A 6,000-nucleotide genomic window follows, 5' to 3' on the forward strand; every position below is an offset into this window, starting at 1 on the left:
CTGATGTTCCACAGAGGGGCTATGAGAACAGCAAGGAATAAGCAAAACTCTTCTTCCCAAGGAAAAGCAGGAAAGGTTATAACAAGAAAGCTAGCAGTTTTCTCTCTGAAAACGCAGTTATTCAGAATTGGACGATTTTTAATGGGAAACATGTCAAGACATTTTTTTCATTTCCTCAGCAGAGATAAAGACTGCTAAACATCCTGCATTAGCTACACTGTCATTTTGTTGAGGCCAGCATATAGATTAGACATTTTTTCTTATTAATGTTTTAGCTGCTGGCTTTATAACAAAATAATACTGTGACATCTTTAAAAACTTTGCTACAATAAAGAGTTTTTCCAAAGTTCTGTACCGTAGCATATTTCAAAGTGGGCGGATTATTTTTTTTAAGCACTGAACGTCACCACAAGGTATTTTCCACAACTCCAATTACCCAGCACCAGTTTTACGTTACAGACTCAGAACCCAGGTTCTGGAGAGCTTTACTTGTGCCTTCCCCCCCGGAGATATTCCCACGGACAGTAAGTACACGAGTCATTTTTCCCTGTCTTCGTGCCTGTACTGCATTTCATAATACAAATAAGACAATGCGGACGGTGCGTTTCCACTGGCCGCGTCTCTTTAACTAAGACAGGGAGCACAGGAGTGGGTGTTTGCTGGGAGCTCCTGTTCCTGCTAAGCTGGGGTGCCCGTCTGGTGAGAACAGGCTCTCTAGCAAGATCGCAGATCTGATCTACTTAGGATCATGAAAGTGAAACAGAGGGGAAAGAAGAACTGATCAAATTGCTCAGAACTTCTGAAAACGCTGTGTGTGTGACCCAGACCTCCACGTGGGAACTTGAGAGCTCCTTACGCTATTCCAGATGGCCCTGGCTGGAGTTTACAACTTACAGCCCTGCAGAAACGCAGCTAAACGCGTCCTATCTGCACTTCTCAGCACGAAGGGTACTACTTGATAACGCCATACAACATCCCGACGTTCCCCAATGGCACACTGATCTCGGAGGAGCGTATTTATTTTCAGCATCAAGGCACGGGAACCCCGACGAGGCAGAAAGACGGCGGGACCTCGGAGCGGCCATCCAGTTTCTAGCGGGGACAAAGCAGCCCGGCGTGGAGCTCCCGTGGGACGGGCAGCGCCGAGGGGCCTTCGCACAGCCAGCCAACGCGCCTTGGACAACCGAATGGGACAGGACCACCCAAGCTCACCTCTGGAAGGCGGGATACAGGTTAGGGGGGACAACGATTTTACACTGATGTGAAGTTGCCCATCTTGCACTCCGCCACGCAGCTCCCCAGCAAAGACTATTTCCGCACAGGTTTACTTAACACACCTACACGGATGAAGAAAACCCTTTTTAATCTTTTTATCGTGATAAAAACAAGCGCAATTGCCCTTCATTAGGGCTGTTCGCTATCTCTGGTCCGGTAGCACCGAGTGGCTCTAGACGGGAGGGGACACCACGCTGCACGGCACTGTACGCAAGCAGCCCCTGCCCTGCACGCTGCACTGTCCAAGTGCATGACTAGCAAATAGAGCAAGCTCCCTCTAACCGTGAAGCCAAGTATCTAATGCATATATACGGCCTCTCCTCTAAGTGTACGCCACCGCATGAGGGGGAGAGAGACTCGGCATCTTTCTCTCCAGGCTGCCAATTAAAAAACAAACGCCCCCCCACATCCCCACCATTGAGATCAGAAGGTCATTTCATGAACCTGGCCATGAAGTGACCAGGTCATTTCATCCAAGCCTCCAAAAACATCTGTTGCCCCATAATTAGTGGAAAACGACAAAAAAAAAGTTGAGAGGAAGATGAGTGGATAAATCAGGGTCTAAGGAAAGGTGGTGGAGAGCTCTCCTGGACCAGGCTGGTGTACAGCGGTAAGTCGACACGAGTGTATCGCAGCCCTTCTCATCCAAGACGGGGTTGAGTCAGTGGACAAGACAACTTTAGACTAATGGGGGGGGATTAAAAAATACCCAGGTATGATGTTCAGCTGGGGGAAACCCGAGATAACTCCTTGAACTTCGGTGCAGCAGCTGATTTACAGCAGCAGAGGCTTTGGCCCACGAATGCAGAAGCACAGAAACGCAGTGAAGACGAAAGGTGCTCGTGAGCAGCAAGCTGGAGCGGCGAAGAGCTGACCGGCCAGGGGCTGGCCCAGCCGAGGGGACGGATCCGTCACCACGGCCTTTCACAGGCATCAGGCATTGCTGCTAACGGCTTCGCAGAGCTGGCAGGTATCCTCGGCTCTCACTGACAATGAGCTACTTTCTATGCAAACTGCTAGAGCCTGCTGGCCGAAGCCAAAAACAGCACAGCTTTTCTGAAATACGCTTGCCCTCCCTCCTCTCATCTATCCCTTTCATCTATTGTTTTGATGGTGGTGGTTTCAGGTTTTGGAGGGTTGGTTTCACCCCCCACCCCACCCCCCCCCCTTCCAACTAGCTGAATTATCTCCCTCTCCCTGAAATTTTCCTGCAGTGAATGCAACAGGGCAATATTTCTGGGCAGGAAAAAAGCTGGAACAACCACGCACAAGCTCCCATGTTAAGCGAGCAGCAGAGGTGGGGAGCAGCGGCGTGGTTACCTCAAGACGGACCAGGCGAACCCTCTTGGCAAAGCGAGACCCAGCTAAATTAACTGCCGCATCGCTCCAGAGCTGCCCTTCCGCGTCTCTGTCCTGCCGCCCCCCAGACCGGCAGGTAAGCGTCCAGTCAGCCCCTCTACACGGGTCTCTCCCGGCGCAATCAGATCTGCCGCAGACTGTCACAGCATAAGCTGAGCTCAGGATTGCATAAGCATTTCATAAATGCATTATCTTTCTTTGTAGGCTGATTTGGGAGATGCTTCCCTTTGAAAATCAGCAGCAGCAAAGACCATAAATAGAGCATCCTCCGGGGAAAAAAAAAAAAAAAAACAAACAAAAAAAACCCAGAAACCCTACACGTAGCTTTGAAGAGCAGCCTGTTCCTTACATCTGATTTCACAGCTGTATTTCCACACGTACCGACCTACATGGAAAGGTGCAGAAGGGCTGGGGAAGTGCATTGGCGATCCACCACCGTTGTTAATACTTGCATAACGTGAGCAGGGCAGAGAGGCCAGAGCCAAGTTACAGGCACCGAATAAACAGGAGAGGGTCCCTGCACCAGAGGCCTCCAAACCTAGTTAGATGGCAGAGCAGGAGAAGACGGAGGTGCAGAGCGGAGGAGCAGCTCGCTCAAGGAAGACCGTGGGCAGGCTGGCGAGCTGCGCTGCGGGAGGAGCGGCAGAACCGGGTACCGGCAGCTCTCCGCTCCCACAACGCCCGGCCTCTGCCTCCGCACGCTGCCCAGCCCCGAGATCCACCATGGAGACACAGGCAGCAGCTAAGGAAGAGACCCTGCAGCCCTGCAAACGGTAACGAGAGAGGTGACCTGAAGGTCCTGGAGCAACCAGGCACTACGGGGGTATTTCAGCGGTGAGCATGACCCGGCAGAGCACCGGGACGTCTGCCAGGTGAGGCAGGACACGCAACGGGACGGAAAGCCCAGACGGATTCCCTGCTGCGGGGCAGCACCTGGCCCCGTGCCCACAGACCTCCTCTCCTCACCGCTTCTGCAGATCCCCATGGGAAAAGTCCGGTGGCCTTGGCAGCTGAAGAGCTGCAGGATTTCTCCTACCCCAGCTCTTGTAATTCATTTCTCAAGACTCGCTCCCCAGCCGAGAGCCATTAAGCTCAGCCAGACCCTTGCGACTCTATTCACCCTAGACGCCCCACACCTTCTCCGGGCGACTGACTCCGCAGCCTCCCAGCACTTCTTACTTTGCTGCCCAGCTGGTACTGGTGCACAGCACGGCTCCCAGACCGTCCCAGCTGAGCTGCCTCCTCCTCCTCCCCTTCGCATCCCTCCCACAGCCTGCTTTCCTACCAGCCCCTCCGTACAAACTCCCACCCACCAGCAACAGCCCTCTGCCGTCTTGCACTCCCACCCCTGAGCCTTCTCCCACTTGAAATTGTGTCAAGGAGGGCAGAAAAAACAATTTTGGTCAAACGAGGCACTCCTGATTTTTCAGTTTTGTCACTACGCAGTGACTCAAGTGCCAGCCACAAAAAACAAACCGAAAAACCCCACAACAACAACAACCACCACCAGAGAGTAGCACTGGTGCCACGTGGCCCCAACCAGCAGAAGATGCGGCAGGGACAGGGGAGAGGCAGGTTCGACCCGTCCCCAGGTAACGTGGGGAAGGAACGCCGCGGCAGCTCTCCCCATTGCCCAAGACCGGCTCCACCTGCCAGGGAAGATATTCCCATGGAAGCTGCTCCACTGGGAGAGGTCATTAAGTTCTAACCGGAGCAGAGACCGGCGCCCAGTCGTCCTCCACCCAGGCGAAGCATCCGTCGCTCCCCTGTGAAGTCGCTCCCCGGCTTTCTCTGCCCTCGTTATTTGTTGCGGCAGGGCCGAGGAGCTCCAGGGGAGACACCGGCACCCCACATGACTTCACCCTTCTGCTAACAATCGAGGCAGCAGCGCCCGAATCTAAGCTCCTGCACGCAGCCAAAAAGGGGCAGAAACAAGGTCTAAATTCTCACCACACACACTCCCCCAGTATCTTTCTCCCCCATTTATCACTATTTGCTATGTGACCACCAGCAGGGAGGGAAAAAAAAAAAAGGCAGCCCCCATAAAACCCCCAGACACAATTATATCCCAAATACCTCTCGCTCTCTACTACAGAAGTAAATGCAACCTTGAGTAAAGATCCAGCCTGGTCTTAGAGGAGGATCACAGGCCTAGAGGGATGAACTACAAGTTCTCCTGTTCTCCCACCAGCAGTGACCACACAGGTAAGTCTTTGTCCAGACCGATCCTCCTCTCTGCCAGCTTGAAGACCCCTTCAGAGACATCAGAGAGGCTGACCCTCCGAGCCCAGGAATCTGTCCCAACCTCAAACACACCACGCAGTACCAGAAAATCCTGCCTCTGTACCCCTCTTCCCTCACGTGCACCCTCGGAGGAGCGAGGCAGAAGACCGGGTATCCATCTGAGAACAACACAGCCCCCGAGCTCATACCATCTTGGCTCCCGGTCCTCCCCGCCGAGCCAGACGCGGCTCCCGCACACCTCCAGGCAGAGGCTCACCAGCTCTACTCCCAGCAAAGAGCATATGAGCCCACCACGGGCCCCAAGAAGCTTCTGCCCCTCCCAGCCATCACGGGCACTGACGAGCAACAACTGGGAGCGGTGCTCCCAACACAGCCCAGCTGCTGGTTGGGAAGGCAGAGCATGCTCTCAAGGTCAAACGACAGCTCTATCACAGCCCAACGTGAAGAACAGTAAAAAAAAAGATGTGACTTTGGGCTTATTTTCACTCCGAAAAGCTACCTACCATCTGAAAGTGAAACTTCCACATGCATTCTGCTGGAGCCCTCCTCTGCTCCCGCCCTGAAGGCAAAGAAAACCTTAAGGTCAGGCAGCGCTTTGCAGAAACCCGCTCACGGCAGTGATTGCTCGTCAAGCTTTCAGTCGCTGCAGGGGATGGTCCTACCCAGCCGGAGGCCGGTGTCACCCCACCGACCTCTGCAGAGGCACCTGGGAACGAGCAGCGACGTGGAAATGCCCTCCGCCCGGAGCACCCAGCGCTTGTGGCTGGCACCCATGGGTGCTTGTGGCACTCCATGCGTCTCTGCTGGTGGGCGGGGGTGCTGGGCAGCACCTGCAGCTCTGATGTTACCTGCAGTGCTTCACGCAGCAAAGCTCAGGGGACGGAAAAGCACCTTTGCAAGAGATGAAATCTTCTACTGCTCACGGCAGCATTTAAAGAGAAATACCATCCGAACTCCCCTCCTGGGCTGGGCAAAGCAGAGGTTAAGCCACACACAAACTGGAGCCTGGAGCCAGAGCGTGAGGCAATGATTTAAGAGACTGAAGTTTAATTCCCACTCTGCCGCAAACTTGCTGTGACCTTAACCGAACGCTCGCTGTCTCTGCCACCAATTTCATCCTCC

The 6,000-nt window shown here is 53.9% G+C and overlaps 1 protein-coding gene across 1 annotated transcript in view; it reads right to left on the reverse strand.

The window, feature by feature from the left end:
• The window catches only part of SLC24A3 (solute carrier family 24 member 3), a 154,011-nt gene extending 148,913 nt beyond the window's left edge, over positions 1-5,098 (reverse strand). Inside the window, exon 1 of the mRNA XM_050895013.1 lies at positions 5,067-5,098. The gene's annotated coding sequence lies outside the window, so the exon portion shown is untranslated. The remainder of the gene's footprint in view (positions 1-5,066) is intronic.
• Between the last annotated feature and the right edge of the window lie 902 nt (positions 5,099-6,000).

Source organism: Gymnogyps californianus, chromosome 3, assembly GCF_018139145.2.
Source record: "Gymnogyps californianus isolate 813 chromosome 3, ASM1813914v2, whole genome shotgun sequence".
NCBI lineage: Eukaryota > Metazoa > Chordata > Aves > Accipitriformes > Cathartidae > Gymnogyps > Gymnogyps californianus.